Source organism: Equus asinus, chromosome 27, assembly GCF_041296235.1.
Source record: "Equus asinus isolate D_3611 breed Donkey chromosome 27, EquAss-T2T_v2, whole genome shotgun sequence".
Classification (NCBI taxonomy): domain Eukaryota; kingdom Metazoa; phylum Chordata; class Mammalia; order Perissodactyla; family Equidae; genus Equus; species Equus asinus.
In genome coordinates this window covers 15,463,461-15,473,710 of record NC_091816.1, presented here as the reverse complement: position 1 = coordinate 15,473,710, position 10,250 = coordinate 15,463,461, and the positions used below count along the sequence as shown (strand labels likewise).

Sequence of the window (10,250 nt, the reverse complement as noted above, 5' to 3'; positions counted from 1 at the left end):
AAATGTCTTTGGATTTTTTTACAGTGGGTGGATAGAGGTCAAGTGATGGAAATTTCTTGTGGCTTGATTCATTTCTGGTTTTACTAGAAGAATTACTCACCATTTTCTGTTTGAGAGGAAGCATTCACCATGCTGAAGCCTAGAACTTGCTTAAAAAATAGAAACAGTTCTAACCTCAGACTCATAATTTGGATGCATTGAGTTTTGCAGCTGTATCTAGTTATCTTTTGAAAGTCAGTTCTCTTATGAGTAAATAGATTCTGCAATGTTCGGTCGTTAGGAAAACAATAATACAAGACCAAAGCATTTTTTAAACCGCTTTATTAATGTATTATTGACATATAAAAAGCTGTACATATTTAATGTATGACTTGATGAGTTTGGAAATAAGTATATACCTGTGAAACCATTGCCACGATCTGTGCCATAAACATATCCATCTCCTCCAAAAGTTTCCACTTACCCTCTTTATTTGTTATTATTATTTTTTGCGATAAAAATGTTTAACATACCTACCCACTCAGCAAATTTTTAAGTGTACAAGACAGTATTGTTAACTATAGGCTCTATGCTGGACAGTAGATTTCTAAGATTTATTTATCTTGTATAATTGAGACTTTGTACCTTTTGACTAATACCTCCCTTTTCCATCCCCCTCCACCAGTGCCTATCAACCATCAGTCTACTCTCTGCTTCTACAAGTTTGACTATTTTAGATTCCTCACACAAGTTAGACGAAAGCATCTTTTAAAGTTAATTGATCATGTGGTGGTAAATTAGGAGAAAAGTCTAGACAAAACATAGAAACAAAGATAATTGTAAATCCAATATATTTTGGTATAACCAAATTCTATGACTTAGGCAGATAATAAGTGGTACACATTCTGTCTAAAACAAAATTTTCTGAAAGAATTGTGTTGCATCCAATTTTTTTTTAACATGGCTCAAACTATTACATGGATCTGTAAGGAATGCCTATGAGGAAGGCTATGTACTTACTTTTTTGCCTTTTCTGGGTCATATTTAGGAACTGATCCCATCTAAGGGAGAAAAAATTCATCCTCTGTTGATCCCTAGTACGGGATGGTAGTGATTGAGCAGCTTCAAGCTGGATCCCATAGTGCCGTTGACCCACCGCCCTGCGCCCTGACATACCTGCTGGCTTCCTTTACGTCCATCACGTGCACAGTCCCTCAGTCCTCCCCACTCCCACCTCTGGGTAAGTCATTCACTGACGCCTGTGACAAACGTTATTTCATAGCCAAAAGCACTCCATCATTGCACAGAGAAGGTCCTTTTCAGGGCATGGGATACTATTTAGTGCAAAATGTGCTTTGATATCTTCAAAGATTAAATGCTATTTCATCACTATCTGACTTCAAAGTCCCAAGCCGTCTAAGAGCTTCTGTGATCTGGTCTCAACATTCCTTTCCAGCTTGTCTCCAGCACCCTCTCACGTTATCCCACACTTTCGCACAGCTGGAATACGAGGGGTTTTGTTTGTTTGTTTGCGTTGCTTAATACCCCCACATTTTAAAAATTTTATTTGCAAAATTTTCCTTCTCTTTCAGTTTTGTCTATTTGTATTCCACCCACCCTTCTTCCAAGCTGCATTTAAATGGCATTTCCTCTGGCCTTCCCTGAGTCTCCACCAGCCCCTGGCTAGATGTAATCTCTCCTTCTCCTCTGCCTTCTGATACTAGTTAGCTAGTACATCTTTTAGAGAGACTTTATCACATTCTAGTTCACTTTGTTATTCTTTGCAGTTCTCATCTTTTCTAACAATAATGATGACATAATGGGAACTACCATTGTTTCGAGGGCTCACTGTGTTATAGACACCGTGCCAGCTGGAGCTTTATTCCAAATGGCTCTAGAAAGCAAGCATTATGATTTCTATTTTACAAAGGAGCAAATTGAGGCTTACAGAGCTCAAAGCAGAGTGGCCCAAGAGCACAGGGTGAGCCAGTAGGACTCAGTAAGACTTCAGTCCAACCAAGTCCAGAGCCCATTCTCTTAGCCACTGCCCTATTACTGGGTCAGGAAGGTCTTTAAAAGGGAGATGAAGGAAACTCATAGTTACTCAACACCTAAACTGTGCCTGGCACTGGAGCAGGGGCTTGCGTGTACATTATTTCATGTATCTGTGAGTTCCACTGTACCATCCACACTTTGCAGCTGAGATAACCCAGCTTCCCCATAAATATGTTTTCTGAAAGGGAACTAACTGGAGTAAGATATCTGCAGTGCATTTCACTGGTGAAAGATTGAGAGCCAGAATATATAAACACGTCCCCTAAGTCAGCGAGGAAAATAATAACTACCCTATAGGAAAATGGGTGAAAGACACGAACAGGCAATCAGTAAAGAAGAAACTGGAATGAACAAAAACATATGGGGTGATGCTCAGCCTCATGAGAATGAGGGAAATACCAGTTAAGGCAAGGAGATGCCATTTCACACCCTTCACCTTGGCAGAAAATAAAATGCCTGACAACCCCAAATGTTGGGGTAATGAGAAGTTTCATATACTAGAAGTGGGAGTGAAAATTGCTATAGCCATTTCAGAGAGAAATTTTATAATGCCTGTTTGACCCAGCGATTTCATTTCTAAGCATATTCTCTAGAGAAACTTCCCCAACATAATTACAGATATGTTCACTCTAGTAAAGTTTGGGGGTAGATAAACTGTGGTATTGGAAGGTAATGAAATATTTACTGAGTTAAAAAGAATAATCTGGGCCAGGTGGTAGCATAGTGGTTAAGTTCACGTGCTCTGCTTTGGTGGTCTGGGGTTCATGGGTTCAGATCCCAGATGCAGACTTACATACTGCTCATCAAGCCACGCTGTGGTGGCCTCTCATATACAAAAAAATAGAGAAGATTGGCACAGATGTTAGCTCAGGGACAATCTTCCTCACCAAAAAAAAACACAAAAAAACAAAAAAAGAATAATTTGTATGTATCAAAAATAGATGAATCTGGATAACATAATAGTGAATAAAAAATCAAGTTCCAAAAGTATGCTATTTATGTAAAATTTAAAACACACAAAAATACCCAATATTGTTCATGGATAATATGTATTAAAACCTGTGTACAATATATGTCATAAAAGTATAAAAACATGTTAAAAGTGAAATCGCTAGGTCATGTAGAACCTTATACAATTTCTCTCCAAAATGGCTATACCAATTTTCATTTCCATTTCCAGTATATGAAACTTCCCATTACTCCAACATTTGAGGTTATCAGGCGTTTAAATTTTTGTCCGTTGGAGGGGTGTGAAATGGCGTCTCATTGTTTTCATTGGTATTTCCCTCCATTCTTGTAAGGCTGAACGTCATGTCACATGGTTACCTATGGGGAAGGAGATAGAGGAATGAGATTAGGGCTTGTATTAGTTTTCTATCTACAGTAACAATTACCATGAACTTAACAGCTTAAACCAACACCCATTTACTGTGTACAGTTTCTGTAGATTAGAAGTCCAGGTGGGGCTTAGCTGGGTTCTCTGATCAGGGTCTCACCAGGCTGAAATTAAAGTGTCAATCAGACCATGTTCTCATTCAGAAGCTAGACTAGAAAAGAGTCTGCTTCCAAGCTCCCTTGAGTGGTTGGCAGGATTCCTCCCCTTGCAGCTGCAGAGCTCACGGCAGCTTGTTTTTTCAGAACCAGCAATGAGGAGAAAGGTTCTCTGTTGTTGCAAGTCTCTGATCTCCAGACCTTCTTTTAAGGGGCTTCCTGATTAGATTAGGCCCAAACCGGATCATCTCCTTTAGTAAACTTAAACTCAACTGATCCGGGACTATAACGACACCCACAAAATCCCTTAACCTTTGCCATATAATGTAATCTAATCCAGAGAGTGACACCCCATCACCTTTGCCACATTCTATTAATCAGAAACAAGTCGCAGGCTCTGTGACTCAAAGGGAGGCAACTAAACAAGAGTGTGGGTCTTTGGGTATAACCGAGGGCAAGTCGACCACAGGCCTAGAGCCCTGACTTTGTCCACAATATGTTCTCTCCCCAAAAGACAGAATCTAAATTTTTAACATTTGTTCAATCTTGATGTTGCTTGCACAGACGTCTGTTATGTTGCCTCTGGACCTTTATCACTGAAATAGCTCAAAATGTAAGCAACGAAAATTTTTTTTTTTTTTAACTAATTAGCTCACACAAAGCACAGTTCCAAAGACCAGTAGAAACAGAAGAGGAGGCTGCAGAAAGGGTCAGGCTTGAGGACATCATCACTTAGTCTGGACACCTGATTCTGAGAGCCCCTGAGTACAGTCTGGATTACTTTTTTTGGCCTGTTTTAAAAACCAGTGGGCCTATGGATCCAATGTCTGTCCTTCATGCCCAATTAATAAAATGCATCTGTGTTATGTTTTTATTTGATGAAACAGGAGATGAGCTCCTTGGTTCCCAACTGCTGATGTTAGTATCTGGACAGCATCTGGCTTATTCTCAGAGTTGCCATCAAAGAGCCACTGCAAATCCAAGAAAATCAGGACTCAAGGTCATTAAGCCCATTTTGGGGCACATTCCTGCAAAACAAAAAGGAACACCTCCTCCAGTAACTTGTTGACAAGGTGACAGAAACTGATCAGGCAAACATCTAGTCACACGTGGCTTAAGTCTATGGCCCAAACTCTAAAAATGCGTGTGCTCCGCTAGCAGCTAGCAAAGCATCACAAGTTTCAACAAGATCTGAACAGACTGGAGGTTTGAATTATATAAACATATTTTGGTGCCAAGAGAAAACACTGTAGAGTGGTTTAAGCAACTCAGAGAATAGAGGGTCTGAGTAAATTTTTAAGCAAGGCATGAGAAACCTGTTGTTTTCTGGAAAATTAAGGAATAATGAAGGTATTAATACCTGGTTTAACATTTTCAGTGTCTCTTCCCTGATCCCCTACTTATTTTAAATTGGTTTGACATTTTATTTGATTTACTTTAAGGTGTTTTATTTGTTTGTTTTACCTCTTTCAGAAAATCCAGTGAAAACAAACAGAAAAATTAGAAGGCCCTTCTGGAAAGTATTTAGCTCAACCTTCTCTCAGCTCCATCCCTGTGGAGATTCAGGGGATCAAAATCCTCCATCTCTAGGCATAAATGGGGCCCGGATAAAGTCACACCATGTAGGCCTATGATTTCTGTATGAGAGGGTTTTATTTGAGCAAGGACTGCCTTCACTGGGAAAAGAGATTGTAACAGAGCAGTCTGGGGACAGGGAGAGGCCTAGGTAAAGGAAGTTGCCATCTGACCTGCTCAAACTTATGCCAGTTAAAGGGTTTTTTCACTGATTATATGTCTATGAGCGACAGGTACTTTGCTCTATGCAGAACAGCTACTTCCTCTTCTCACGCTGCATTATTGTTGAATGATTACCCTAACACTAGTATAGTAGTGATCTATTACTCTGTAGCAAATTACCTCAAAACTTAGCTGTGTAAAACCACAAACCTTTATGATCACGCACAGTTTCTAAGGCTCAGGAATCCAGAAGCAGCTTAGCTGGATGTTTCTGGCTCAGGGTCTCTCAAGAGGCTCTAATCAAGCTGCTGGTCAGGGCTGCAGTCATCTGAAGACTTGACTGGGGCTGGACGATCTGCTTCCAAGATGGCTGCCTCCTATGGCTGTTGGCAGGAGGCCTCAGTCCCTTAATAAGTAAGCCACTCTGTAGGCTTCTTGAGTATCTTTCTGAGAGGGCAAGCGGCTTCTCCCACAGGGAATAATCTGAGAAAGAGTAAGACAAAACCACAATGTCTTTTATAACCCGGCCTCTGAAGTGACATAGCATGATTCCTGCAGTGTTCTATTGGTCATACAGACGAATCCTGACACGATGCAGGAGGAGCTGACACAGGCTGTGACTGTCAGGAGGCAGGGACCATTGGATGCTCTGTTGTAGGCAGGCCACCACGACTACCCAAAATGTAAATTATTGGTACTTGTTTCAATATTTCTCTCTCCCTGTTTCAAGTGATTCATTTTCCTTAGCACAGTAAATTTTTACCATCTTTTGGAATTAAAAACAATCTGAAAACATATATATGTTAGTGCTTGACTTTATGTGTTGCCCTTCCAGAAGTATGTTCACTTTAAAAGAGAGGTTTCTTGCGGGGGTGATGAAGATATTCTGAAATTAGATGATGGTGAGGGTTGCGCATCATTATGAATATACTAAAAGCCATTGAATTATATACTTCAAAATGCTTAAAATATGCTATGTGAATTTTATCTCAATAAAAAAAATTTTAAAAGAAGGGCCTTGAATAGCATTGATATCGAGCTTGCTGATCCAGGAAGACTTATGGTTGCTTTTAGCTCTTTACAGTCTGTCTGTTCCCTCAGCTCAAAACTTGGAATATGATTAGTCCAAAGACTAGCAGGTCCTGGGAAAAGTGATTGATGGAGCTAACTAACCGTCACGGTGGGTTGGGGTCTACTGGAAGTAATAGTAAGCATTGCTGCAGTGTAATGGCCATATTTTCAGAGTGCCATAGACATACCTTCCTGTGATCCGACTCACATGATCCTTCTATCAAGAAATATATATAGCATATTTTACTCTGGTCTAACAAATATTATCAATAGATTTGTGTATTATTTGAGCAGCTCCCCCAAGATCACTTTTGTCAGGGTCTTTTTTGCGTGATTTGTGACTTTACTGGCCAGCTGTTTTCCATTATGTTGCATTGTGTTGTCAGTTACTTGGAGAGGCTCCGTTATTTCTTTCCCTTGTATTTAATACCACCATTTGTGGCTATGAGACCTGAATCTCCCAAAGCTCCTTGAGCAGTTTTGTTGTTCTTATGCATGCACCATCTTTATCAGTAATCAGGAAAACAAAGTGAACATCGACTAACACTAACTGCCTATCCTGTACCAGGCATCATGTACACCACAGCATTTAATATCAACCAACTGTCCTGAATAGTTGTTAGTCTTGAGCCTCAGATGGGTTATTTGACTTTCCAAGAGGTCATACAATCAGTTAAAAATATATCACTTTAGGGCCCGCCCCAGTGGCCTAGTGGTTAAGTTCAGTGCACTCTGCTTTGACGGCCCAGGTTTGGTTCCTAGGCACGGACCTACTCCACTCTGTTAGCAGCCACGCTAACATGTGCTGGTGGCCCACATTCAAAAAAAAAAAAAAAATAGAGGAAGAGTGGCATGGATTTTAGCTCAGGGAAAATCTTCCTCAGCAATATATACATTCAATAAATTGTAATCAATTTCAACTGAAACTAGTGAAACTGAACTCATCCAAATGGATATGTGCAAAAATTGTGTGTTAGCTGGCACTCTCCTTCCCAATTACCAAATTCTCTAGTATCTGACCCTTATCATCTTATGAGTCAGAGAAGATGTACAGGAAATGGGGATGAGTAAGCATGTGACATTCAGACACGTGCTGATTGTATCTTCTCCACCCCTCCCCATTTCTTTTTTTCCTCTCTCTTACCAAGTCCTGAGCAGAGTTGCTGGTATGAGATCAAAGGCAACATCACTTACATGTGTTGGCCAAAATCATGGGGTCAGCACAGCAGATCTGCTCAGTCCTCTCAAGGCCCAGTCTCTTAGAGACCTCTTCCAGGCTCTGTTTTTCAGATTTTTGGTGGTGACTGGTAAAACGGGGAAGCGTGACTCTCCAGATTAGAAGGACCCATTACGGGATAAAATGCTTTCATTATTCCTCTTCTGAATTGACATTTTTATTAATCTTATATATAAACACAAATTGAACAGCAATAATAAAACTTCCGTAATCATTGAACTGTTCAGGCCTTGGGAAGAGTCAGGCAAATGTGTCTAAGCAGGCAATGATGCCCAGCTATACTGACGTAAGAGATCTATGTCAACGCCAATGTCAAAGGGAGAGAGACGAAGAATACTCCAAAATGTCTAGCTAACTGCAATGCGATTTGTTGCTCAAATTTTCTAAGAGATAAGTACAAAGACATTCCAGAGGTAGAGGGTCAGAGGATTTATAGAACTCTGGTCCTTCTGGGAAGTGAAGAAGGGAACATCTGGAACAGAAAAGCCTTGTACTGAGGCTCGCAGGTGAAGCCTTCTGATCATCCCAAGATAACCCCTGCTCTTTGATACCTTCTACAGATGAATAATCCTGGGGTCCTGCACAATCAGGTCGCAGAAATCTCTCTGAAAGGAACTCATCACATATTTCTGTATCAACAAACCCCACAATCCTTGGTAGTCCCCTTTCACCAGGACTGAAGGGTGAACAGGGAAAGAAAAGGGGAAATAAGAAATTACTTATTTTTTATGGCTGCCATGATAAAGAAGTTTCTGTTGTGAGAGCCTGGATATCAAGAGTTTTTAATTTGAGTGTCTTCATATACTATGGGGAGGAAGTTCAAAATGCTCTTGCATGCCAAAAGCCAAACATTTCATTGGTAATATAGACTTTTGACTAAGGATTATATTAAAAATATTTAGTGACCAGTAAAGTAACATCAATTGATATGTAAATTTTAAAATTTAAAGAATATATTTTCAGACATTCTTTTAAAAACTAAAAATTCATGTATTTTATAAAATGACTTGCCAAGTGATTAAATTGTGGCATCATTCCTCAAATCATTCTAATAATTTCCAAATCATTTGTTGATTTTTAAAAATTATTTATAGGATCTTCTGTTTGACGTGGCTGTCACTAGCCACATGATGGCCCTTTGTGAGCTCTGATTTGACATAAGTTTCTTCCACATCAAACTTCTTCACACCTTGCCGGTTAAACTGATCATGACAAGGTGATCTGTGGTCTGTGAAGTGCCTGAGAGTCACTGTCTCTCATCTCAGCTCTCAAATCTCCCCACTGCTCTTTGAGGCTTCACTCCTTTCTTGCCACGCCCCCTGACCCATCATTATCCAGGACAGGACTCCTGGGGCTGGTTGCCCACCGGGAGCCTGTCCTGGGATAAGTGGACCAGAGAGTGAGAGGAGAGTGAGAGGAGGTGAGGTGGAGGAGGAGGGCTCATTTTGTCGCCAGGAGCCCGCCTCTTTATCTGTCTCCCACCACCAAGGCAGTGGGAGATGGCAGCTGCTGGTCCTGTATGTGTCAACCAGTGATCAGCCTCTGCAGGTCTGAGCTCAGCTACCGAGCAGCGCACAACAAAACAGAGGGGGAAGAAAAAGAGAGGAGAAAATAGCAATGCTATAGTAAAAAAGCAGTTACTAACAGGCCAGGCAAGTGCTTTGGGGCTGCCTGGAGACAAGAAGGTCGTGGCTGAGGCTTGGTCTGCCTCAGGAAAGCGCAAGCAGGAGGGCATGCCCGGGGGAGACACAGCTCTCTGTCCATCAGTTCACCATCAGTGGCAGATCAGAGGGAAGTTCATGTGGCTCCTTCCTGGTCCATTTACCCTTTGGCTGTTAAAGAGGTTCCAGGTAGAGTCCCTTCCCATTGTTCCTTGCAGTACTCGTGGGTGGCCACCCCCACCCATGGATAAGGAGAAGGTGTCAAACAAGCTCCACCAGGCCGCCTGAGGGGGCTGTTACTATGCAGTGAGATGTTGGAACCCAAACAAACACCTGCTATGCCCAGAAGCTCCCCAATTGCTTTGGGGGGTTTACCAGAAACATCCTTCTCGGTTCTGCTCCACATCCATCCTCTCCCACCCAATAATTTTAAAGCTGAGAGAATTCCCCGTCACCTGAAACAAGACGTCTTTGGCAAAGTCCCTAACTCTGCTCTCTGATATTCAAACCAGAAAAATGTATTAGAATTGTTGTATGTGCAGTTCCTAAGACAATCTATGTGTGCTGGGTTTATATTGTTAATCAATTTTCCTGCTTATCACAATTACTGTTATACTAATAACCAGTGGGACTTAATATATTTCAACATTCTTACAATCCCCAACCATGCTAGTTGGTGCTAACTGAATCAGCTCTGCCTGGGGCCAGAAAATATAAGAACCTACAAGTCACTTAGTTGGCCATTTCCCAAAGAATGTTCTATGGATTTATCAAATCTATGTAGTATATTGGGGAATAATATTTTGGGAATGTTAAACCAATGTATTTTTCTATCATTTGAAATGACTAGTTCCTGGGTCACTCCGGGGTTCCCATATCAAGTGTTACTCCTGGCCAACTCAGACCATACAATGGTTTCCATGGTAGGGAGAGGATACCTTACCAGATGAAAGCTGAGTTGTGAGACTAAGTATCCTGAAAGAAAACGTGGAAATGTGAAAATCAGAGAGGACTATGAA

The 10,250-nt window shown here is 41.0% G+C and overlaps 1 long non-coding RNA gene across 1 annotated transcript in view; it reads right to left on the bottom strand.

Annotated features, from left to right (window-relative positions):
- Window positions 1-311: 311 nt before the first annotated feature.
- The window catches only part of LOC123281389 (uncharacterized), a 52,862-nt gene continuing 42,923 nt past the window's right edge, over window positions 312-10,250 (bottom strand). The window contains exons 2-3 of the long non-coding RNA XR_011498767.1: window positions 5,473-5,745; window positions 312-4,553 (exon numbers count right to left, since the gene is read on the bottom strand). This is a non-coding gene — a long non-coding RNA (uncharacterized lncRNA). The remainder of the gene's footprint in view (window positions 4,554-5,472; window positions 5,746-10,250) is intronic.